Consider the following 25,657-nt stretch of genomic DNA (forward strand, 5'->3'; position numbering starts at 1 on the left):
CTCTCTGCCCCTCTCATGCTCATGCTCTGTCTCTGTTTCTCAATAATGAATAAATGTAAAAAAAAAAAAAAAAGAAAAAAAGAAAAAAGAAAATCAGAGCTGTTAAGTAAGTTGCTCATGGATACACAGCTAACAGGAGATGAAGTTAAAATTCCAACCAAGCTTGTTTGACTCTAATGCCTGTGATTTTTCTACTACACAGGGATGGGGCAAGGGCTTTGACATGCTTCTATATATATCATACCATTTCTCATTGTGACTGATGAATGAGGCCAATGGATCTAATGAGTCTATGCTACTAGAGAAGGTGAGTCTATGCCTCCTAGAGAAGGTGAATCAGAGACATCCTCAAGTAAATCATTCCAGTGTGACAATCTTCATCCTCAGGAAATAGTTCTTTATACAAGGCCCGACTCTGTTATGATAAGATTTTGTTTAATTCTTTCTGTTTTGTCTAAACTGAAGCTACACTTGATAACTTTGATCTATATGATTTAAAGACAAATGTAAGTGGGGCTCAGTAAACTGTGAAGCATGATGTAGATGTTAGACATTACAAGTACGCTGATATCCTTAAGCTTACTACCAGCATCCCCTCTCAACACCTCCCCTCACTGCAATGACACATAAATATCTGTGCTCAAAATAAGGACTGACTTGTAGGATTTGGCTTTTCTTATTTAATCATTTGGGGGTTTTCTCAAAACTCTCCACATTCCTGAAGTAACTTTAATATGCCTAGGCCTGGGTATAATGAAATAATGATCCCAATTTCCCACTGTGAAATTCCCATTTCAACAGTTTGATTTTATCAAAATGATACAAACTTTAAAAATATTTATAAATGTAAATGCAGGCTATTATATGGTAACCTGTTATAATGCATTCTTTAGGGGAGTCAGTGCAACCAAAAAGTTTAAAATTGCTACTTTTAACACAGTGGTTCCCAACTATGGGCTGAGGACCCTGGGGATTGGGAGTTTTGCAGCACATACATGGAGGGATATTAAAATCTACGTACCTATATGAAATTTCTCAGTCATGCCCTCATGATTTCAAATTCATCTATGTAACTATGCTACCTGCTAAAATATAAGGAGCTCCATAATATCAGAGCCATTTGGATCACTGTTTTGTTTTGTTTTAAATCGCCAGCACTTAGTACAGAATCAGACATATTGTTGGTCCCCAATAAACATCCGATGACTAACTGAATGAATCACTGACTTAATGGTGTGGGTGGTAGACCTCTGTTCCTCTTGACTTTTGTTGACTCCACTTGGATATCTAATAGACATCCCATCATCAACAATGTCCAACACTTAAGTCTTGATCCTCTCTCCTGCTAACTGCTCCTCCCTCAGGCTTTGTTGGGTCAGGTAATGACTTCATCATTTGATAACTGCTTATGTAAGAGACCTGGAAATTGTTCTCAATACCTCCTTCTTCTCCATGCATTGCATCCAGGACACCACCAAGTCCGATTAATCCCCAAACTCACCTTATCTATCTTCTCTGCCTCCAATCTAGTTAAGCTACTACCATGATTTCTTTGCTGTACTACTATAATAATAGCCTCCTAATTGGGCTCTCCACACCTTCTGTGTCCCTCTCCATTAGTTCACTAGATGACAGGCGGAGCTTTTGAAAGTACAAATCTAATCTTCCCCCTTCTTTGCCTAACACATCTCAACAGCTTTCAATTACACCTACAATAAAATCTAAAATCTGTAACATGGTAGACAGGACTTGCCATGTCTCCAACTCCATTTTGGGCCCTTCACCACGTTCTAGCTATCCTGTCATTGGAAGTTATTTTCTGCTTCCAGTTTTTGCATATTCTAGCAAGACTGTGCTTGAAAATCCCTCCCTCCCATTCTCTTCCCCTTTTGCCTGGCTGGCATTGTATTTTCCTCCTGGTCTTAGTTTAAATATAACTTGCTCAGGGATACCTTTCTCAACCTCCCAATCTGAATTAATTTTTTGTTATTATTTTTCCTTGGCATTTGCTCTTTGCTTAACAGCATGAATCATTATGAATGTTACTTATAGTTTACTTTATATGTCTAACTGTTTATTGTGTGCATTTTTCCACTGGCTATGACCCCCATAAAGGCCAAGACTCTTCCCCAGCACATGGCACAGTGTCTGGAGCAGAGGAAGCACTCAATAAATATTTGTTAAATAGATGTGGAGGTATAGATTAATGACTACTGAGTCAATTTACAGTGTACAGAGTACTATTAAATGCATCCTCTGAGATGTTGATAAAAGACGACATTATCCACCTATATTGAAGATGAGAAACAATCTGAGATTCAGTGTGACTTGCCCCCAGTCATGTAATGAGTAAGCCAGGAAGTAAGAGGGTAAAAGCAAACTTAGATTTTCAGATGCAATGTTCCCTCTACTTATGTCCCAAACATCCATATTTTCCTGCTTTTCTCTAAAGTACCATCAGGGAATAATTTTGGAAAGATGTTGAATAATCATTAGATACTATAAATAATGCTACTAATGACAAGCAGCCTCCTCTGGTCTATAGAATGCTCACACTCAGTATTTGTTTATCCACCCTACAATTGAGTCTCCATTTTACAGATGAGAAAACCAGGACAGGCTAAGTGGCTCATTTCAAGTCAGACGAGAACTCACATCTGAAGACCAAATAGCGCTCTTTCTGGCATATCATCACCAAACACTCATTTCAGGATGTAACAATGCTCTCTTTCTTTTGTCCAAAAAGTAAGAATAACTCTTTTATAAGAAAAGTGATTTCAAGAAACTGGGCCTTGTGTTTTTAAATTGGGTCTCACTCCATTTAGTCTAGGTATTCTGTAAAAGGACTGACAAAACTTCTAGTAATTCAGCACAGAAACCTATACACACAAAAGTAAATCCTTTTGAGACACAATCTGTTTCTTGCCCCTTCCCAGAAACATTTTCCTCACCTGCCATACAGGTGAACTGACAAAATTCCCAGTTTCGGGAATCCTGCTCAGTCGTCCTCAGGTCCATAGTAGAAGTTAAATTACAAAAGGGGATCTACATCACTCCAGGGAACATGTGCTGACGACTTACTATATCAGATATAATACACCACCCAACAAGCCTGTGAGATCACTTCTAGCACTGTCTTGAGGTTACATTGAAGAAACGACAGCATAGAAAAGGTGAGTAAAGTCGAGGCCACCTCCAAACACATTTTTCATGCTTGGTGTCATATCGATGATGCTGCTTGAGGCAGTATGTATCCAATGGCCTGAGGAAATAACAATCCAGCCAATAAAAGCAGGTCTACAGGTTAAGTTAGGGATGAGGGACAGATTTTTGAATGGTGACAGGCACAAAGATCACAGGAATTGGTAGAAGAGAGACAGTTTTGAGGGACTCTGAAAACATGTTATGATGGTAAAATATTTCATAAACATGTGGCTTCGGCCACAGGGTGACCTGGATTAGAGATAGCAAATATGTTAGCAAACATAAACATGTTGTACATGAAAAACAAATCCAGATGCACGCTCATGATGAGTCGGTCATCTGACTTTCTCTGCTTTGTTTTGACTCCCCAACGTAAAATTTGCTGCATGTCTCTTTCTAACCATCACTTAGAATCTTCTGATGTTACTATTAAAATTTAGTATTTTTTTAATATCATGTTTATTTAAGGAATTTCTAATTGTTTTCAAGTTCTTAACATAGAGGACCTTTGTGACTTAGAGTCCTTAATAGTTCAAGACTTTTGCCTTGTGATACCAACATAGGGGACTGGACACATTGTTTTTTGTTTTTTGTTTTTGTTTTTGTTTTTTAATTTTAATTTTTTATTTAGGTTCAGTAAAAGATTTGTATCTAACACTCTTCTTAAAAAATATTCTTCCTATAAAATTGGTTTCTTGACCATATCTGTACAAACACATATGTTTATCATTTTACATGAATGAAATATGATATTATTGTCTCAAACATACTTGGTGCTCAATAACTGGTAGATAAATAAACTTCTGAATAGCCTGGATTTTCATATCAATTTATTTAAATATACATAACTATAAAAATAACAGGATATAATCTACTTGGATAAATGTGTGAACACATTTACCTAGAATTATGACTGTAGATAAACAGGTTACTTACATTTTAAAAGTACAACTAAGGCTGTAATGAGTACCCTTGAGTTTATACGCAACACTTCCTATTATGTCCTCTAGGTAAATTTCTAAAAATAAAATGGTTAGTCAAAATGTGCTAATTTCCATCTAATAAATATTTCCCACTCTCTTCTAGAAAAATTATAAAACACGTCAGTCATTTTGACCTCAATGGTGCAGTTGTAATTGTTTCAACATCTCAGAATAAGATTCTCATATTCCAAAGCTGTTACTTAACATTGTTTACAAAACCTTGAGTCAGCAGTATACACAGCCAATGGATACAATCTTTAATCCACTTTCACTGTGGTTTCCAAGTTTGCTCTTGTGTCTAACACTTCTACCTTCTATGTTTAAAGGTGTTTTTCTAACTTTATTTTAGCAAGTTATGACTTATTGATTATTAATAGGCATTATATGCTTCTTTAAAAAAGGAATTTTTGTGGACAAGCATACTTAGAAAATGCTGGTTTAGAACAAAATTAAATAGATTCATTTTCTATGGCCTTTAAATAAGTGAATGTGCACCATGACTCTCCAAGAAGGGGATATGACCTGTGGTATTTTTCCAGGGTTCTTTGACCATGGGGCCTATTTTTCTTGAGTGCATTTTTCAGACTCATAGTCCCTAATTTGTCTTTGGGAAATAGCACCTTATTATATTTCATACATAAGGAATTTCCCACATGTTTTGGAATTTATTTTAGTGTAACAGACTATCCAGTGAACTCAAATTATTTTATTTTAATAAAACTCCCAAGCTCCTAACATGTGGTTAATCTTTTCTGGTGGTTATAACCAGAAACCTGGTTATAACCAGGTTATATATATTATGTTTTATATATATATATATGTATATATATATATATATGTTATAATAATAATTATATAATATAATAATTATACAATAATTAATATATAATTATACAATTATATTATTACATATATAAATAATTTATAATAAATATATAAATATATTTTATTTATGTATTAAAATTATTTCCAAATATATGTATTTAGTTTGTTCGTTCAAAAAACCAAAAAATTAATAAATTCACCTGATAGTGCTGCTGCTTTGTTGCATTACTGCATTCAACCACAAGATGGCACTAACACTTACCAAATTGTTGTGAGGCATGTGGCTCTATTCAAAATTAAGGCATCTCTACTGCACACATCGTGGCTCTTAAGCATTTTCTAGCAATTTGTGCTTTGCTGTTATTAGCTAAGCCATGATCCTCATTAAAACATTTTTTATGGTGCTAATGAAATGAAAACAGGGAAATAAGTATGGAAGAAGAAAGCAGGATAAGTTAGCTCTAAAATACAATTCAGGTTTTATTTTTATTAATGTCATAGTCAAGAGCAACCTTTCTTCCACATGCACTTTATCAGATAGCATTAACTTCAGAATTTATTTTTAAAAATTAATTCTTTTATTTTATAATTATAAATTCTATGCTTTAAAAATTCTAGATTAATCTAGTCTTAGGGATTATTAATTATTTCTGAAGCTTAGGATCAAAATTGTCTCAAAAAGAAGAATTAGATGGTATGTAAAATGTTTTCTCATGTACTAAAGGAATACATACCCTAATGCTATGCTTTATCTTATTTTATTTTATTTGGAGCCATGTCACTGATGAGCACTTCAACATTTTGTGTGATTATTTAGCCTTTAATGTAATTTAAGTCTAACACAGAACTAAACTCTGAATGGGTCCACTTTTGTGTGCAATCAACACAGCATACACAAGATGGCAGCCTCTTTTCCCTTAAAATAGCATTAACAATATTTCAGTGTAAATACTGGTCTTTCTCCTCAGAATTAACGAGCCTCCTGGTTAACAAGTTTAAATCTCTTATCCCAAAACTTGTATGTTCAACTACTCCTGTTTTGGGGATTTATAGTCATTCAATGATGCTGACCCCTAATCAAAAATAATGCCAAACTGAAACTCAGTCTCATATTGGAAGTAAGGAGAGAGAAGAAGGAGGAAGAGGAAGAGAAAGAAGAGTAAAAGAGGACAACAAAGAGAAGTGGACATAAGTATTGAGTGTGGACAGTTAAAAACCATCTGAATTCAAGGTGGATTTTCCTGAAGGTACTGGTTTTTCTAGAAATATTTAAAGCTAGCATCTATGCTGCCCAAATGCAACAGAGTGTGTGTATTGTATAATAAGGTTCTTCACACTTGAAAGAGGCCTGTAAAGGTGATGTTCAAGCATACTTAGAGAATAGGTTATGTCTTTATATACATTTATTTTTCACTAATGACTTAAACATCTTCAAAACATATATTTATGTATTAAAATTATTTCCTTAAACTCTCCCATTCCTGCTTCGTTTTTTGTTGGAGATTTGGAGTGCCCTACGAGTGACATATTACATAGGGGAAAATAACTAAAAATATTAAAATTCAAAGGCAAAAGGTTTCTAACAGCATATGGCTTACTGTAATAAAATAAGAGTAAACTTTTTTGACAATGAGAAATATAAATATTCCAATGATTTTGAAATTTGTGGTTAATGAAGTTACCATGATACAGCACATAGACGAACTAAAAATAATACTGTGATGTAACACAGCGTAGGGCTGAACTAAGTATATTTCTTTCTTTGAAGGGTAGAAGGCACTTCAAGGCACACTGTAGAGAGAAGGCGTAAGTGACAAGAATAGGCTATTGATTTTTATGAGTGATTTTCTGGCTTACTTTTCTCTTGTAAATGCAGAGTTCAGGATATGTGAGAAGAGATTCTACATGTTATATTTGGGATAAATACAGCTTACTCAATTCCTTTTCATATGTGGCATAAATTACAGTTGATATCTACATGGAACTTCTTGATAACGTCTGCAAGTATAGGTAAACTAAAATATGGAAGGGCAGTGGTTACTTATGGGTTTTTTTCCCACACTTCTTTAGACAAATTGCTTTAATTTTGAATATAAATTATATATTAATCCGTGATATAGGAGAAACACAGTGCAGGAGTGCCCTAGATGTCATTTTTTCCAAAGGGCTTTACTCCTATTGCCTCTGGGTGCTCCCTCTATGACCAGTAATTAATTAATGCATTGACTAGATACGACAGATATTCTTTGCCATTTCCCTTTTTTCTTTTTCTTTTTGTTTCCAAAGGGAAACAGTTTTCCCTGGAATTCTGTTAGAATATATTACTACGTTGGTACAGCCATCATAACCCCCTAAAAAATCAAATATAAGAAAACTGAAAAGTACTTTAATTTTCCCATGAAAAAAATCAGGATATTAAAAAATTACACCCCAAAGTTTCTATGCTTTTTTCAACTTTTTTTTCTTCTGGCTATCCCAGTACTTTTCTGAAATTGTTTCCTTGAGTGTCACCCATAACTTTTAACTACCGATTTCAGTGGGCTTTTCTCAGTCTTCCAACTGTGGACTGGGATTTCTTTCTCTCTCTCTCTCTCTCTCTCTCTCTCTCTCTCTCTCTCTTTCTTTCTCTCTCTCTCTCTCTCTCTCTCTCTCTCTCTCTCTCTCTCTGTGTGTGTGTGTGTGTGTGTGGGTGTGTTTCCTCTCTCTCTCTGTCTCCCTCTTTCTTTGGATTCTGTGACTCTGCTCTTGGTAATCCTATGGTGAAAAGAATATTGGCCATAGTCAGTTTTGCTTTTTACAGGCAGTGTGCTCATAACAAAGTCTCTTGTCTATAGTTTTTTAATCCTTAAAATGAGACAACTTCCCAAGTTTCTCTGAAAAAAGTAAACAATAAGATTTCACTTACATGCCACTGAGAGAGAAGAAGCTACTCCACATAAGAGAATTTTTCAAAAAACTAAAAATTGTCACATGAAACAACAAGACCTGTTTTACTAATAGATTTGAAGGAATTATTTCTGAAATTTATCCTCTTTTGTCCTTTTTGGGTAAATAAGAATGTAATTTTTTTTAAAAAATGGGGTAAGACCACTATCTGGGTGGCTCAGTCAGTGAAGGTCACAATCAGGTCATGATCTCACAGTCATAGGATCAAGCCTTGTGTTGCCTCTACACTTGCGGTGTGGACCTTGCTTGGGATTTTTCAATTTCAATTTCTGGAATTCCCAAGTGAATGCTGCTAAAAGTCAGAAAATACCTCACAGAGAGATATTTATCACAGAGAGTTCCCCCGGTCGTAAGTATCTCTATAATCTGTAATATATTCTATATATTCTTAATTTGCTCTATTCCTTTCAATTTAGAGTTGTTATAAACTCAACAACAGTAATATTTCTGTTATTATACATGCCAGTGAATAAAATGTGGTTCTTAAAATATAACAAGTTAAAAGTGATTTGAGGTGTAAGGAGTCTGAGTTCCTGGCATCACTGCATGGAGGGGAGCCATCTGCCAAGAAGCACGTGCCTTGGACAATTATGTGGATGAGGAATAAACTTCTGTGACATTTAAGCCATTAAATATTTTAAAGGTGCATTTATAACAGCAGCTCAGCCTACCTTAACCAAAACAGATTCCTACATCTTGTAAATTCTAATCATTAAAATTCTACTTGCAACTACAGTTTAGCCTGTACCACCTGATAAATGCTCCTGAACCCTCTGATTCTAATTCTTAAAATCTCTCTTGAAATCATCTCTGATTTCAATGCTCAAGTGAGCATTGCCTCACTATTCCTTACCTAGATTATTAAGCACCTTCTGTTTGGTCTCCTTGCCTCCCTTCAAATCCCTTCCCCAAAGGCTACTACAGTTCTCTGTCATACATAAATTGGGCCACCTCCACCTGATTCATCTTGGACCACATTTTACTCCATCTTCCCCATCCACAAGCAGGTCTGTGGGTAACCCAGGCCCCAGAGCTCAGGCTCGGAGCCAGTTTTCAAAGCTTCTCCTTGTCCAGGGAATTTTATATAAACTGGGTATTTTTTTGTATTGTTTTATACTCTTAACCAGGGAGCCTTCTGATCTTAATTTGGCTTCCCTGGCAGAATGAACCCCATTATCCATTTCTTTAATTTTTTTTTTAGTAATAGAGCCTCTGTGAGGTTAGCAACACATGTGATGACCTCAATAAGGAATTTCATATCCTCCAAGCAACAGGTGTGGCCATATGACAAGTTCTTGCTGGTAGATGGGAGCAGAAGTGGCAAACACAACTTCTGGATCTTCTGGTGAAAAGTGGAGCAAGTGCTTTGAATCAGAGAAGAAAGCATGAAGTGATGCAGGCAGAGCCTCTTCATCAGCCTGTGATCTCTCCCTTTTGGACTCAAGGTGGGAGGAAACATCTTTCCACTATACTTACAGCCTTCTTGTTACCAGAAGCTTGGCTTGCACTCTAAGATAACTTTCTAAATGTTTATTTATTTTTGAGAGCATAGAAGTGGGGGAGTGGCAGAAAGAGAGGGAGATAGAGGATCCAAAGTGGGTTCCGCACTCACAGCAGCAAGCCCAATGTGGGGCTTGAACTCACAAACCATGATATCATGACCTGAGCCAAAACCAAGAGTCAGACGCTCAACCAATTTAGGCACCCCTGAGACAACTTTCTAAATAGATTTTGCTTCCAGACGAGTATGATTTTTTATTGGAATGATTTGACTTTATATAGCTAATCAATCTTGAGTTCCATTCAATCCATTTCATTAAGATCAGGTGGTATGAACTAGTTTCCCCCACAGCCTGGCCATTCCTGGGCACTGAGCCTTCTGACTGACTGCAGTGGAAGATAAAATCCAGTCAAGAAAAGACAACAGATTGAGATGTAAAGGAGCTAACTTTCATGAATATTTACTACGTACCTGGGGCTTTTCACACAATATTTCATTTAGTTATAACTATAGCCCTGTGAGGTGAGTTAAACTAGTGGATAGAAGGCGTCCAAAAGATGTTTGCTGAAAAAATGAATAAATTAATATTCTTAGTACTTTATAGGTGAGTAAGCTGGTTCAGAGATGTTAGGCTGCTTGACCTGGTTATAGGATCCGTTTGATTCTAGATTCCAAATGTGCTCCACTGCACTATGATGTTTACCTACTATAAGCTTTTTAAATCAATAGACATGTTCCACCTAGCTCAAGCTCTTATTTTTGGGCTCAGTCCTCCCATATGGCGCCCCCATTAGAAACTGGATTCTATATTAGGAAGCCACAGATCTCACTGAACTTGGCAATCTTTAACTCTTGAACCATAATCATGACAGTGTAGCAGTTAGACAAGCATGGATGAATGTGATTGGGGAGATTTATTTAGTGCCCTTTGCCTGTATCTAATAGGAAATCTCATGAAGACAAGAACTCTTCTGCATCCCAGAACTTACCATGAAGCAGGTGCTCAACTCATCAATAAATATTTGTTGACTTGTATGAATGACATACATTACCATTAATATACTGGCTTTGCTAAGCTGGGCACTTATTCAGATGCTTAAAACTGGACTTCTCTGCAGAGAACAAAATTGTTCAGTGGTGCTCCACAAAAAAATCTAATTAAAAAGTATAAAATTATACTTTAATGTATTTTGAAGGCTTCTTTTCACTCCATCCACAACAGAGGTGGTTTGGTGCCATGTAGGGTATTGGTAAAGAGGTAGACCTCCAAGTTAGAAAGCCTGCTTTCTAATGTCAGCTCCAGTACTTACTGACTATGTGAATTGCAAAAAGCCACTTGACTCAGATGAAAATGAAGGTGGTATAAAACCTCATGAAGGTCGTTGTGAGGGTTTAATTACTTAATTTGTGTAAAGTACTTACCACAGTTACTGGCACAAAGAAAACATTCAATAACAATTAGCAAGTATTCTTACTCTTATTCAGATGCATGGAGACAAAATAATATAATTACATCACAATTTGAAAACTTGAATATAACAAAATTGAAATAAAGAACTAGAAACATATCAAAATGGGTATCAAATCTCTGATTTCCCATGTTGAATAATTCATTTCAGTTGAGATAACAGTTGCAATTTAGCTATTTTCCTTAATCATTTAAGAATACATAAAAATACACCAGAAAAGTAATGATTATTTTCCAGGGATTTCTCTTTCCCAGTTGTGTTAGAGATAGTAATTCTACTGTATTTGTCAAAAAAAAAAAAAAAAAGAATGAAAGAAAAAAAATAGCCTTGAAATAATTATAAACACTGCACGAATAAACATAAGTACAAGGAAGTATCATAAAATCGGACATTAAAATAACTGGAGCCTACAGAACATATCCTCTAAAAAAAGGGGGGGGGGAGTAATTATAACCCTAAGAAGAAAACAAAATCCTCTTCATCAATCAAAACTATAAGTAATAGCACTGTGAATAGTTTTATGACTCTTGTTGATTGATTACCATCATTAACTGAACCAATTTCAAATGACTATATTGCAGGATGATTAAAATGCATCACAGAGGCATGGTCATGGAATTATCCATTCCTTGGTATATTCACAAATTCAATTTGAGAAAAAAAAGAAAAGTCAATGATTTCCTCTTTGTCTCCCTGCTTCTCCTCTTCCTCGCTCCAACTCATTCTCCAAAATCTTAAGCCTGGATATTTTTTTGGACACAAGTCTGATATTTCCCTTGCTTTAAATTCTTCACTGCTTTCTCACTGATTTCAGAATAAAGTCCAAACTTCTTAGCATGTCATACAAATATTTCTCTGCTAATTTCTCCAGACTCCATTTCACTAGACCTCCAATATACAGAACAACTTGTAGCACCTCAAATTCCCATCTTCTCTCTCACACCTGTGTCCCTCCTCATCCCTTTCCCTTTGCCTTGAACTTGACAGTGTCCACCATCCTCTGTCCTATTCTGGTACCAAATGCGAGTCTCCCTGCTATGCAGACATCTTTCCCAAGCCGTCCTATGGACAGACACTATTTGGCCCTTCTCTTACTCTCCTGAACATCTCTGCAACACCACCTGCCATGTTGAGGACTTGTTTACTTCTGATCCCTGGTGTTTGGCACAACTCCTGGGTTATCATGTGTGATCAAGAAATGTTGGTTAATGTGACAACACTCATGTAGAAGTGAATAAAGGAATGTCTGTCTCATGTCAAGATAACACAGAAACTAGTAAGGGAACGAGTATGTAGGTTGTATACCCTTTATTTCCTCCCTTCTCTCATTCACTATGATTGTAAGAATCTTATTTCGATATTATTCTCAAATACTGAATCTGAACTATGAGAAGCTTAATATCACAACAGCATTGTGCTATCACTTGTACAAAAGTAAGCCTTTTGCCATTGCCACTTTCCCGAATTACGGTGATTGATGTTCACTATAACTCGTAAAAAATGGTCAGGCTGTCCTAGCTTTATAACGTGTTTTTCGACAATCTCATTTTAGCAGCAATCTGCTTAGAATGTTTACTTATTTGATAAATTGATTTGGATTTATTCAGAACAATCAACTAGAAATCATACCAGGGTAAATAAAGGTGAATGAATATGCTTGTGACATACACCTTCTATTACCTCAAATGTCCAACAAATAGGTGTACTAAACACACAGTAAGCAGTGTGATATTTTCATGCAAAATACTTAGAAGGAAGGTTATTTTTTAAGCTTATTTTTATTAAAAAAATTTTTTAACGTTTATTTTTTGAGAGACAAAGAGACAGCGTGAGTGGGGGAGGGGCAGAGAGAGAGGGAGACACAGAATCTGAAGCAGGCTCCTGGCTCTGAATTGTCAGCACAAAGCCCGATGTGGGGCTCAAACTCATGAGCTGTGAGATCATGACCTGAGTTGAAGTTGGACAATTAACTGACTGAGCCACCCAGGCGCTCCAAGTTTATTTTTATTTATTTTGAGACAGAGATAGAAAGCAAGCAGAGGAAGTGTAGAGAGACAGGGAGACAAAATCTCAAGCAGGCCCCATGCTGTCAGTGCAGAGCTGGATGCAGCACTTGAACTCATAAACTGTGAGATCATGACCTGAGCTGATATCAAGAGTTGGATGCTTAACCAACTGAGCCACCCAGGCTCCCCAGAAGGAAGGTTATTTTTATGTGTACAGAAGAATTATGGCTGATACTGCTACCTTTCACTGCTATCTGTGTTTTACTCTTCTGTACAAGTAAGTAGCTGAACTACATTTTCTACTCTTTTTATTTAGGTGGGGCTATGTGATTAAGAACTAGGCTCTGGCCAAGGGAATGTGAGCTGAAGGTGCAGGCTAATTCCAGCCCAGCCCATTACATCTTCCCATATGCAATCTTTTTTTTCCTCAACACTGAGAACCTAGATTAGGGCAGGACCACAGGATAGAAAGAGTCTGGAGTTTCTGAATGAAACAGAAGCCCTACAACCAGCTACAGTGGACTATGAAGTGATAAATTTTTATTTTGTTAAACCACTGAGATTTGGATGTTCCTCTTTTACAGGGCCTAACACTACTTACTTAACTGATACAAAAATTGATTCCAAAAATGGGTGCTGCCATTAAAAAAAAAAAAGCGCTGAAATATGTGACATTGACTTAGTGGTCAGGTGATGGCAGCAAGGTAACATTGGAAGGCTGGAAAGTCTTGCTAGGTCATGGTAAACATTTGATACAACAGTTCCCATGATAACTTGCAAGGCAAACTACCTGCTATTGAATGTAAGCTTGGGGGGGCCATGGTTGGAAAGAGTCAGAATGAAGGTATATATTTTCTACAATTTATTGCCTTTAGTAAGTAATCATAAGAAAGAGATGAGTTTAGATGAAAATAGGCTGATTTACAAGTAAAAATGAAACGAAGTATAAAGAGAAAAATTGAAAAAGTTGTTTTTAGACCCCAAATAATAGAAAACAAGATTGAAAAAACCTTTGACCAGCACAATCCCATTAAAACAACCTAAAGGCAAATGTCAGATTAGCCTTCCCACACAGCTGTATGGTACCTGTCATTATATTAAAAGGGAGAAGCAAAGAAGTAAGTCATGCTTGAGGAGTATAAGAAAGAACATTGGTATGGTTGTTGGCACCTGGAAGACTACTAACTTTTTGAGACTATTAAGTTTTAAGCTGGTTGACATACTTGGTCTTGCACCAGCACAAAGCAAGATATGAAAGCTTTGCAATATCCAAGGAGGGCAGTCTACTTCACACCCATTTCATACATGGCTATAGAGGATAAAGAACTTCTCAGATGGTGGAGACAGTGGTTACAGAGAACAATATACAAGAGGATTCTCCCCAAATAGTGAAGTTCTACTCAAGGAACTTTCCAACCCTCCAACTAAGTGGCCTTCATAAAGTCTGCCCCTGTGGATTTCAGAATTGCTATGGGCAAGAAACTGCTATGTGTCTCCCATGCTCTTATTTTTGGTCATTATCTGTTGGATATGTATGAAGTGGTAGGCAGATTTATATTTCAAAGGGCTATAAGGAAACACATTTGCAGTCAAATGCTCTACCACTCAGCTATACCCTCAGGAAACATACTGGGACCTGATAAAGGATTTCCTTCTATTCAGAGATCCTAGACTTGGAGTTGGATAAAGTGATTATATGGGACTCTGGGCTGTTTCCAGAAAGCAAGCAGAAAAGATAAAGCTTGTTTTTCAGAGAACTGCTCCTCCCTAATCAGCTATTGTGTCTTTTCAGATCCCACTAACAAATCCACTAGCTGTCTCTGCAGAAGCCTGGACTCAAGGTCAAGTGATATGATTCCAGCCTATGAATAAACAAGACCCTGCATTCCTTTCCTGAGATAAGGAGGCTAAGACTTCTTCCAGTTTATACCAACTCTCAGAGCATGCCAGTAGCCCCTTCCCCTTGTCCTAAGATAACTTCCAGACATCAGGAGCTGAATTTTGACTCATTCTGATGTTAAGTCTCTACCCTAAAGTGAACATGGAAGATGTGTTACCTATATGTTTGCTCAATGCCCATGCTCCATCTTTCCTTATAAATAGTCATAAGTTTCCCTGTCCTTTTCATCACTATGTATATAATCTCTACCCCTATGATTGTAAAAATCTTGTTCTCTCCCACGTTAGGAAGAAAGGAGTATTTGAGGCTTGCCCTCCTGTCTCTTCCTTTGGCTACCTCTGGAATAAACACTTTTCTTGCTGATACCTGAAGTCTCAGTGATTGGCTTTGCTGCACGTTAGGCAGATGAACTTGGGTTTGGTTACAAAGAGAGTTAGTAACACTAGATGGGAAAAAAGGTCCAGTGCCTTAATAACTGTGTAGTATTGAGACACCACTCTCCATCACTGACCCCTATTAGCTTATAAGAGCAAGATATAAGATTCTATTATGTTAAGTCACTGATATATGGGGTTTATCTGTTTAGAGCTATTTACATTAACAAACAAAAAAATTAAGCCAAATCATACTATGGTTACATTGTTTGCTAAAATAAATTTTTCATGCATGATTTAAGGCCATTAAATAAAGGACTTCATTGATATTTAGTTTTTAAAAATACTTTTAAAATCTAATTTGCAAAATATCTCATCAAGTGATTGACAGTTTATTCAAGAAATGATTCTTCACAGAGTTAATACTAAAAATAGAATTCTAAGAACTTACACTGGTTATATTCTACTTTATCATTTTATTAGAATTTAGTGACATTTAAATTTTTTAAGTTTATTTACTTATTTTGAGAGAGAGAGAAAGAGAGGCAGAGAGAGAGAGAGAGAGAGAGAGAGAGAGAGAGAGAGAGAGAATCCCAAGCAGCCCCACCCAATGCCCCAATGTGGGGCTCAAACTCACTAAACCATGAGATCATGAACTGAGCCAAAATCAAGAGTCAGACATTTAACTGACTGAGCCACCCGAGAGCCCCAGTGACATTTAAAATGGTATTCACAGATATATTTTAGATAGATCATTTTTATTCTTTTATCTGTCTCACCTATTTTAATTAATAACAATGACAAAATAAAAAAGTCCTATTATGCATATTGTTTGCCTTGCCATTCAGCAGTTGTTTTTCCTTCAAAACTGAGTGATGATAAAATAGTCTTATAGAAACATAAAGTCTTAGAATTGGAAGGGACCTTGTCCAGTCTTTCCTTGAATACAAGAATCCCAGCTACAAATGTGACTGATGACAGATGGTCATGCAGACAGGATGTAGACGTAGCTAGAATACTTTCAACTCAGCATTTCAAAATTAAATTTAGTATTTGTTGAACACATATACTGTGTGATGTAGTATTTTATTTTGGATAAATTATAAAATGTATGTTATAAAACTATTCTGCTTCCTCTGAATCTTTAGAGCTATAATAGCTAGTCTCTATTTCACAGATAGCCCTTCCAAGCATATATACAGTTCTGAATATATTTAGTCATTGGCACAATTATATCTCTGAGGTCATTAAAGATGCAATCAGCAAACTTTATCAATTATTTTTCAATGACAGAATTTTTAAAGGATATGCTTCCACAAGTAAACAATAAAAAGGAAGGATTTTTTTCTTTTTACAGTACATGTTTAAAAGGAATGACTACAGGGGTGCCTGGGTGAATCAGTTGGTTGAATGTCTGAGTCTTGATTTCAGCTCAGGTCATGATCCCAGGGTCATGAGATTGAGCCCCAGGTTGGGCTCAGCACTGAGCATGAAGCATGCTTAAGATTCTCTCTCTTTCCCTTTGCTCCTCTCCCCCACTCACTATGCTCTCTCTCTAAAAAAATAAAAAGGGGCTCCTGGGTGGCTCAGTGGGAAAAGCATCTGACTTTGGCTCAGGTCATGATCTCACAATTGGTGAGTTCAAGCCCCAGGTCAGGTTCTGTGCTGATAGCTCAGAGCCTGGACCCTGCTTCAGATTCTGTGTCTCCTTCCCTCTCTGCCTTTCCCCCACTCATGCTCTCTCTGTCTCTCAAAAATAAATAAACATTAAAAAAATTAAAAAATAAAAAAAATTTTAAAATGCAAGGAATTATTAGTTACCTACATGTCCCTGGATTATCAATTAAAGCTTTTCTTCAATTACCATATTATTTGATAAGTCACTGATTATAGAAGTTTTATAAGCAAGTAAAAAAGATAAGCAAAGTGAAGTGTTAACACCTACAATGTAACTAAAATACTTGAGGAACAATGAAAAAACCTTCACCCCTTAGTTTAAAAACAGTTAATAAGGGTTTAATGTGACAAGTGACTTCAAAACTTGCAATTATCCTGCTAAGGCATGTCGTCACCAACTGAGAAAAAGATGGCAGATACAGGGGTGTAGTAGGTGTTGTGAATCCTTGTTCCTCTCCTCAACACCACATTCCGTTCAATTCTCTGTCAGGGTGTGGAAAAGTCCATTGTCTGGGTTGGCAAGTTTAACAAAAACTGTAGAACCAACCCAAGTACTATATTTCCCCATGATCCACTCTTTTTGCCTTCTGCCTTTCTGCCAAGCTTGCTATTTTTTCCATTTCCATTAATACTCTGTTACTTTTTAAAGGAAGACAGGACTTTTTCTTAATAAAAGATTTGTGCTACTTTGCAGAGTGAATGAATTCTCCAGTTGGTATACTTTTCCTTTTCTGAAACACATTCATGCATTCAACAATATTTACTGGATGTCTATTATGTACTAGGTATTGGGGATTTAGCAAAGCATAAAATTAAGTTCCTACTCCTAAGGAGCTTTCGTTCTAGGGGAGGTAAACTGCCAATAAAGTGGAGGATAATATGTTACATGGTGATAGGTGCATGAAACAACATAAAGCCCTTGGTAAAGGGATGGTGGTCAGAGGGGCCTACTATTTTAGATAGGATATGGACAGAAAGCCTGCCCTGTAAGGAAACATTTGAAAAGGGACCTGAAGCAACGAGGAAGCATTTCAGGCAAAGGAAGCAGCAAATGCAGAGGCCCTGAAGAATTCTAGTGTGGGTGGAATGACTAGAAAGTGAATGGGAGGAGATGAAATCAGAACTTGTTGAAACAACAGATCACATGGGACCGTACAGACCCTTGGTAAAGACCTGGGTTTTTCTTTAAGTGAGTTAAAACAGAAAAGCAAATGAATAAATAGACTAAAATGGTGTAAGGTTGCTTTGTCTGATGTCAAAAGATCAGTCTTTATTAGAGAATACACCAACACCTAAAAATTGGATGTACTCAAAGGGCCAATTATAAAAGGGCAACTATATTGTTTTCTTAAATTACTCCAAGTAATTTTTAAATTTAAGACTAGCTGGGCCGAAATATTTCGACAAAGGCAACCTAAAGGTTAATAATGCATGTAAAATGAATGTGAATTTTTGTACTTCTCATCTTTGTGTCTACACTATATCCTTTAAAATTTAGATTTCTGAACTATATATAACATAATATAATCGAATATAAATTATATTCAGAATCTGCTATGACTCCTGTTGATGTCAGTAATATAATAACATCAAATGAGATTTGGCAACCAATATTCATCACTACACTATCATATTTAAAATAATGAGAATTCATTAAATACTAATGGTTTGCTCAGCACATAATGAGACCATTATCATTGGAAGCTACTGGGGTAGGCAGAATTCTAAAATGTACCCTCGAGATTTCTCATCTCAATCCCAGACTGTGAATATTGTATCTCATATACGTGACCATGTAGCTTATATGACAAAAGGGATTTTGCAGATGTAATTAGGTCTACTAATCAGTTGACTTTTGAGTTCATCAAAAGGGAGATTGGTAGGGTAGACCCATTCTGATCTAATTTCCTTTAAAAGCACAGTGTTTTCTCTACTTGGTAGCAGATAAATTCATTCCCCTTTCGAAAAACCATAGAGGGAGAAGTAACTCTAAGCCAATATAACAATTCTGCCATTCTCAAAGTGTGGCTTCTGGCTTTTGGTTCAGGACAGTCACTCTACTCCCCCTGCCCAGTTTTACTGGGATAAAATTGTGTAAGTTTTCAGATGTACAACATTATTTGATGTGTGTATACATTGTGAAATAATTATCATAGTAAGATTAGTTAACATGGTCTATCACCTCACATAGTTAACTTTGTGTGTGTGTGTGTGTGTGTGTGTGTGTGTGTGTGTGTGGTGAATATATTTAAGATCTATTCTCTTAGTAAATTTCAAGCATACAATATTACTAACTATAGTCATCATGCTGAACATAGATTCCCAGAAATTATTCATCTTATAACTAGAAGTTTATTCCCTTTGACCACCATCACCCATTTCCCCCATCCCAAGACAACCATTAAACTACTCTGTATTTCTGACATTAGTTTTTTCAGTTCCACACAGAAGCGAGATCACAGAGTATTTAAGACAGCCACTCTTGTTCTCTTCATTTCCCAACTGGAAAGAAGGTGGAAGAGGGTTAGAAAACAGCTGTGTATTTGTCTTAGGTGTACGACCCAGACGCTGCATTACCCAAAGTAGCACTTCTGCTTACACCTCATTGGCCAGAAAGTAGAACTAAGCTGCAAGGGAGGCTAGAAAATTCCAGCTGTTGCTATGAATCCTTTTGCACACAGAAAACATAGAAGTTCTATGATGAAAGATGGGGGTGGGGGAATGGATGTCAGTGGACAACTGGAAGTCTCTACTATAATCCCACAGATGAGCTCAGAACGGCATTGTGAATACTGAGTTATTCAAATTGTGACGAATTTTTTTTTCCATGGAATTGTGTTAGGTAGATAGCTGTTGCATCAAAACTGTCCCCAATTAGTCCTAAATCTATTTTATAGACTCTCTACCTAGACCAAAAAAAAAAAAAAAAAAAAAAAAAAAAAAAAAAGAAAAAAAAAAAAAAAGAATAATTCCCCTTTTATGTAATAGTCTTTCAAATATTTGAATCAGATTGTCAACATCCCCCATAAGTTTCTAGGCTCAGTACTCTCTAGTCCCTCTCCTACTTTTCCCTATTTAACATTCCTAACTATCTTAAATGTTCTGGAATCATTTTCACTTGTCAAGGAATTTTTTAAAACATGGCCTTCCTCAAAGAACATAGTCCTCAGTGAAAGGCTTTTGGCTAGAAATGTGAGTTGGCAAAGAGGCCAAGGGAGTATTTAAGGTAAAGAACTAAATCAGGTTGTGTTTGCAGGAACAAATGAACATGGTATGCTCTTAAGAAATCTATGAAAATCACACACGCTAGAGTGGAAAAATTTTTGGAGAGGGGGTAATTAACAAGAGATACAATTATTCAATAGTGCATATGGCATCCATAAATGTAGAGTCTTCAAGGCCAGATTACAGAATTATGACATAATCATATTAATATAAAGGAAGCAATGGAGGTAGTACATTGAAATCTACAGTCTAAACTATAAATACCTGCTTTTAAATGTGGATGTCAAAAAAGTAAAACAATGGATATGCATAGCTGTAGAAAGTATCACCTTTTAAAGTTGATAGATGGCTTTTCTTTAATTTCTTCATAAGGTTATAGCCTTAAAGACAAAGAAATTTTCATAATATATAAAATCGTACTTTAAAAACAAACACATCTTGTATTTAATATAAAAATAAATTGCCTAAAACATATTATATAAGAATAAACATGATATTTATGAATATTAAATATAAAATATTTTTAATATTAAATACTGTCCTCACACTGACATTTTCTTTAATCAAGAAGAGAGCACTTGCTAATAAACTTTATAATAAAGATGATTAAGTCATATATCGATATTCTTTTACATCTTATTTAATATAAGTTCTCATGTAAACAATACCCATGGCATTTTAAGTATTCTACAAAAATTTATGTTACTGTGTGATAAAACTAATTAAAATCTCTCAGGGAGATCATTATTCTCTGCTTATAAATCTCCACATCCTCCCAGTATCAGGGAGCAAATGCTCAAGAAAAGATTATGACTGTGGTAAATTTACAAAAGCCATCATTTTCAGAGCTGGTGAGAATCTGTGCTACCAGGCACCAGAAAAGTGAATGAGTGGTGGGAAAGAAAAATAAGACTACAACAAGATACTACCTCTCTCTCTATATATATTAAAAAACAAAAACAAAAAACAAAACAAAACAAAAACCCAAAACAGAAAATAACAAGTGTTGGTGAGAATGTATACAAATTACAATTAGAACCCTTGTGTAATGTTGGAGGAAATGAAAAATGGTACAGTCACTGGGAAAAAGAGTGAGGCAATTCCTCAAAACATTAAAAATGGATCCAGCAATCTCATTTCTGGTTACATATCCAAAGGAAATAAAATCACTATTTCAAACTGATAGCTGCACGCCGTGTTCATAACAGCATTATTCATAGTAGCCAAGATGTGAAAACAGCCTAAGGTCTGTTATTAGATGAATGGACAAAGAAAATGTGGTATATACATACAGTGGAATATTACTGAGGCTTAAAAAAGAAGGTAATTGTACCATTGGTGACCTAATGGATAGGTCTAGAAGTTTAATGGATGGACCATTAAGCTAAGTGAAATTAGCTAGACACAGAAAGACAAATACTGCTGATCTCACATATGTGAAATCTAAGAAAGTCAAAATTACAGTAACAGAGAGTAGAATGCTGATTAGCAGGTGCTGGGGGCAGTGAGGCAAATGGGGAGATGCTGGTCAAAGGGTATATATAAACTATCTGTTACAAGGTGAGGAAGTTCTGGAAATCTAATGTATGTCATGATGACTACAATACATGAATATATTATACTATAAATAATACATAATAATACCTTAATAATGAGGTATTGTACACTTGAAATTTGCTGGGAAACTAGGTCTCGATTATTCTTACCAAAAAAAAAAAAAAAAGGTAAATATGTACGGTGGTGGATATACTAATTAACTTGATTGGGAAAATCATTTTATAATGTCTGATATGCAAAACATTACATTGTACACCTTAAACATACAAATTTTTATCAATTACACTTTAGTGAAGCTGGAAAAAATTTATGGAAAACAAACAAATCATAGTGATCTTAAGAGGCTAATCCAATAAACTAATCTGATCAAACAAAGAAAAATTAGGGGGGAAAAGTACATGAGTGGTAAATGTAACCAAGTACCCTTTTTTGAGATTGAGCAATAGTTTATCTCTCCTTAATAACGTAGGCCGGTAAAACAACAGACCATTTAATGGCAATATGTGATATTAACATCACAGTAATATTGATAACTTAATATGAATGCTATCCTAAAGGAGACAAATGATTTGAAGCCCCAGTCATTAGTGCTTTCAATTTTTACTTTGTTTAGAATGAGATCTGATTTTTATTTTCTCTTAACATTTTTACACCTATGGGGCACCTGGATAGCTCAGTTGGTTAGGCAATAGACTCTTGGTCTCAGCTCAGGTCATGATCTCACAGTTCATGGGTTTGAGCCTCACATGGGGCTCTGCATTGACAGTGTGGAGATTGCTTGGGATTCTCTTTCTCCCTCTCTCTGGGATTCTCTCTCTTTCTCCCTCTCTCTCTCTGCCTCTACCCTGCTTGCACTCTCTCTCTCTCTTTCAATAAATAAATAAACAAAATTAAAAAAATTTTTACACCTACAATGTCTATTTAGAAAAGCAGTATAGAGATCAAAGGCCTTGCTCAAATTCTCTCAGTTCTGAAAAGCGCTTTATTTAAAAAATGAATTTCAGGGGCGCCTGGATGGCTCAGTCAGTTAAGTATCTGACTTCGGCTCAGGTCATGATCCTACGGTTCATGGGTTCGAGCCCCGTGTCGGGCTCTGTGCTGAAAGCTTAGAGCTTAGAGCGTGGAGCCTGCTTCAGATTCTGTCTCTCCCTCTCTCTCTGCCCCTCCTTATTCTGTCTTTTTTTGTCTCTCAAAAAATGAATAAATGTCAAAAAAAAATGAATTTCAAACTCTTTGCCATCAATTTGTAATTGTGACAATTACTTCATAAATTCTGTTTACTTAACTCTCAAAACATGTGTGGAGCAAGTCTGACTTTATCTGGCTCTGTAGCCAGAATGAAATTTTAAAAGTATGAAAAATTAAAATGCTAGAGAAATGCAGGATGTGACTATCATTGCTATGTGGGTTTTTTTTTTTCCCTTGCATAGCTGGAAAGAGAGTCTGCTTTTATTAATTTTTGCAAGTCTTACCCACCTATTTCTCTATTTTCCATGTTTTGTATCAAAGTACCCAGTTGGGTTTGCCTTACAGGGGACCTCAGCTAAATTTCAGTCCTTTGATCATGATCTGTTTTACTAAGAATATAATATGGGTCTTTGTTTTTTCTTCACTAAGGACCAGTAGTTCAAACTTCAAAGCAGCCTAGCACTGTCCTGGTTGTTGTTTTTATTAAAAAAGTTAACACATATTGCATGCTTACATTTGCCAGGCACTGTCCTTGTCATTTTACATGTCTCAACTCACCAAATGCTCAAAATAATTTTATACTGTGTTCTTTTATTATTTTGTATTATATATTCTATAATAACCGATGGTTGTAATTTTCATGAGCACCACTGTCATCTATATCAATACCAACATGGGACTTTGTCGGGCTGTTACGTTGCAGGACTCAGAGGATTCCTAGCACGGACCATGTTCTGCGGGTTGTGCAGAGGAACTGCTCAGTAAAATGCTCATGGATATTAATTTTTAACACTCGCGCACTTTGTGCTTTTCTGTGTCCCTTCTCACATCCCCGGTGTTCTGAGGAGTTCTGACTTATGTTGAAGATCAACTCTGCCAAAGGCATTACTTAGAGTTTCAGACGGGAGTGCAAATGGAAAATAGAATCTGTCTTAGGTGGGAACAAGGACTAGTATTTCGGAGCCAAAATAGCACAACAGAAGTCTTTTAATGAGGGAGTAATTTAGGGTATGCCTTGGGACTTCCTTGGGATAGTTGCCAGAACTATCTGCACAACCTGAACAAAGTAACTTAACGTGTACGCATAGAAAACAATAGCTACACTCTCTTATTTGTGTTTAGGAGGTAGTTGGGTATTTTTGGTAAGTAAAAAGCATGATTTCACAAAAGCCCAAAAGCTTTCACTGTTGAATGTAAGATTCCCTTGGAGAGCTTCTCAATGCTGAGTATGGTTTTACACAGGGAGTTTAATGGGCTTACCTAACTGCTTAAGCCTTTCCCATTTAATTACATTCTTATTACGAAAGTATATAAAAATTATGAAGTCCAAATAATGTGATTTTCTCTTCACTACTGTCAGGGACACTGATTCTGTTTGCTATAGACACTGTATACTGTGACTAGGCTCTGCAGAAGCCAAAGAATGACATTCAAATTTTAGCAATATTGTCCTCCTAGGCTAGTGCTGGGTCTTTATTTTTATATTTCTTTTTTTTTTCTTTTTTTTTCTTTTTTTTTCACGTTTATTCATTTTTGAGACAGAGAGAGACAGCATGAATGGGGGAAGGTCAGAGAGAGAGGGAGACACAGAATCTGAAACAGGCTCCAGGCTGTGAGCTGTCAGCACAGAGCCCGACGCGGGGCTCGAACTCATGGACCGCGAGATCATGACCTGAGCCGAAGTCGGACGCCCACCGACTGAGCCACCCAGGTGCCCCTTTTTGTATTTCAATTTACTTATTTTCTTCCAAGTTGTTTCACTGTAAATTTATTAAAGTAGTTTCTTCCAAGCTGAAGCAAATCTACTTTTCATGGATACTAAGAGCACTGAAGATTTATATTAATATTTATTCTTAAGCTAGAGCTTTCAACAATACCTTTCTGTTAACAGATATTGAGGCCTTTTGCTTTTTCTAAGCTGATTTACAAGTCTTCACAGAATAGCAATGTACCTTTTCTGAGTTATTTCAATCCTTCCTAACCTCTCCATTTCCATTTAGAAATGTGACAATTGATTTCTATTGTATTCAAATGATTGCTATCTCAAGAATTAATGAATATATTTTCCAAATGCTAATGTTTTAGTAAAATGAAAGTGCTCTTTTGCCCTTTAGCAATTTTGTGCATTAGATGTTGTAAAAATGATTTTTGGAGGTAGATTTATTGTATTTTATTTTTTTATTTTAGAGAGAGAGAGAGTGCCAGCAGGGGAGAGGGGAAGAAGGAGAGAGAATCTTAAGCAGGCTCCACTCTCAGCATGGAGCCCATCTTGTGGCTCAATCTCACAACCCTGGGATCATGACCTGAGCCGAAATCAAGAGTCAGATGCTCAAAAGACTGAGCCACCTAAGCTCCCCTGAAAGTCGGTGTTTTTTTTTTTTTTTAATTTTTTTTTCTTTTTTTCAACGTTTATTTTTATTTTTGGGACACAGAGAGACAGAGCATGAACGGGGGAGGGGCAGAGAGAGAGGGAGACACAGAATCGGAAACAGGCTCCAGGCTCCGAGCCGTCAGCCCAGAGCCTGACACGGGGCTCGAACTCACGGACCGCGAGATCGTGACCTGGCCGAAGTCGGACGCTTAACTGACTGCGCCACCCAGGCGCCCCTGAAAGTCGGTGTTTTTGTTGTTGTTGTTGTTTATTTATTTATTTTGAGAGAGAGAGAGAAAGCACGAGCAGGGGAAGGGCAAAGAGAACAGATCCCAAGCAGGTCTCTTGCTGTCAGCACAGAGCCTACCTGATGCAAGGCTCAGACTCATGAACCATGCAATCAGGACCTGAGCAGAAATCAAGTCAGAAGC

At 36.4% G+C, this 25,657-nt stretch overlaps 1 protein-coding gene across 5 annotated transcripts in view; it reads right to left on the minus strand.

The window, feature by feature from the left end:
- MCTP1 (multiple C2 and transmembrane domain containing 1) overlaps positions 1-25,657 on the minus strand; it is a 531,752-nt gene that overhangs the window by 241,640 nt on the left and 264,455 nt on the right. The window lies entirely within an intron of this gene.

Source organism: Prionailurus bengalensis, chromosome A1 (genome assembly GCF_016509475.1).
Source record: "Prionailurus bengalensis isolate Pbe53 chromosome A1, Fcat_Pben_1.1_paternal_pri, whole genome shotgun sequence".
Lineage (NCBI taxonomy): Eukaryota > Metazoa > Chordata > Mammalia > Carnivora > Felidae > Prionailurus > Prionailurus bengalensis.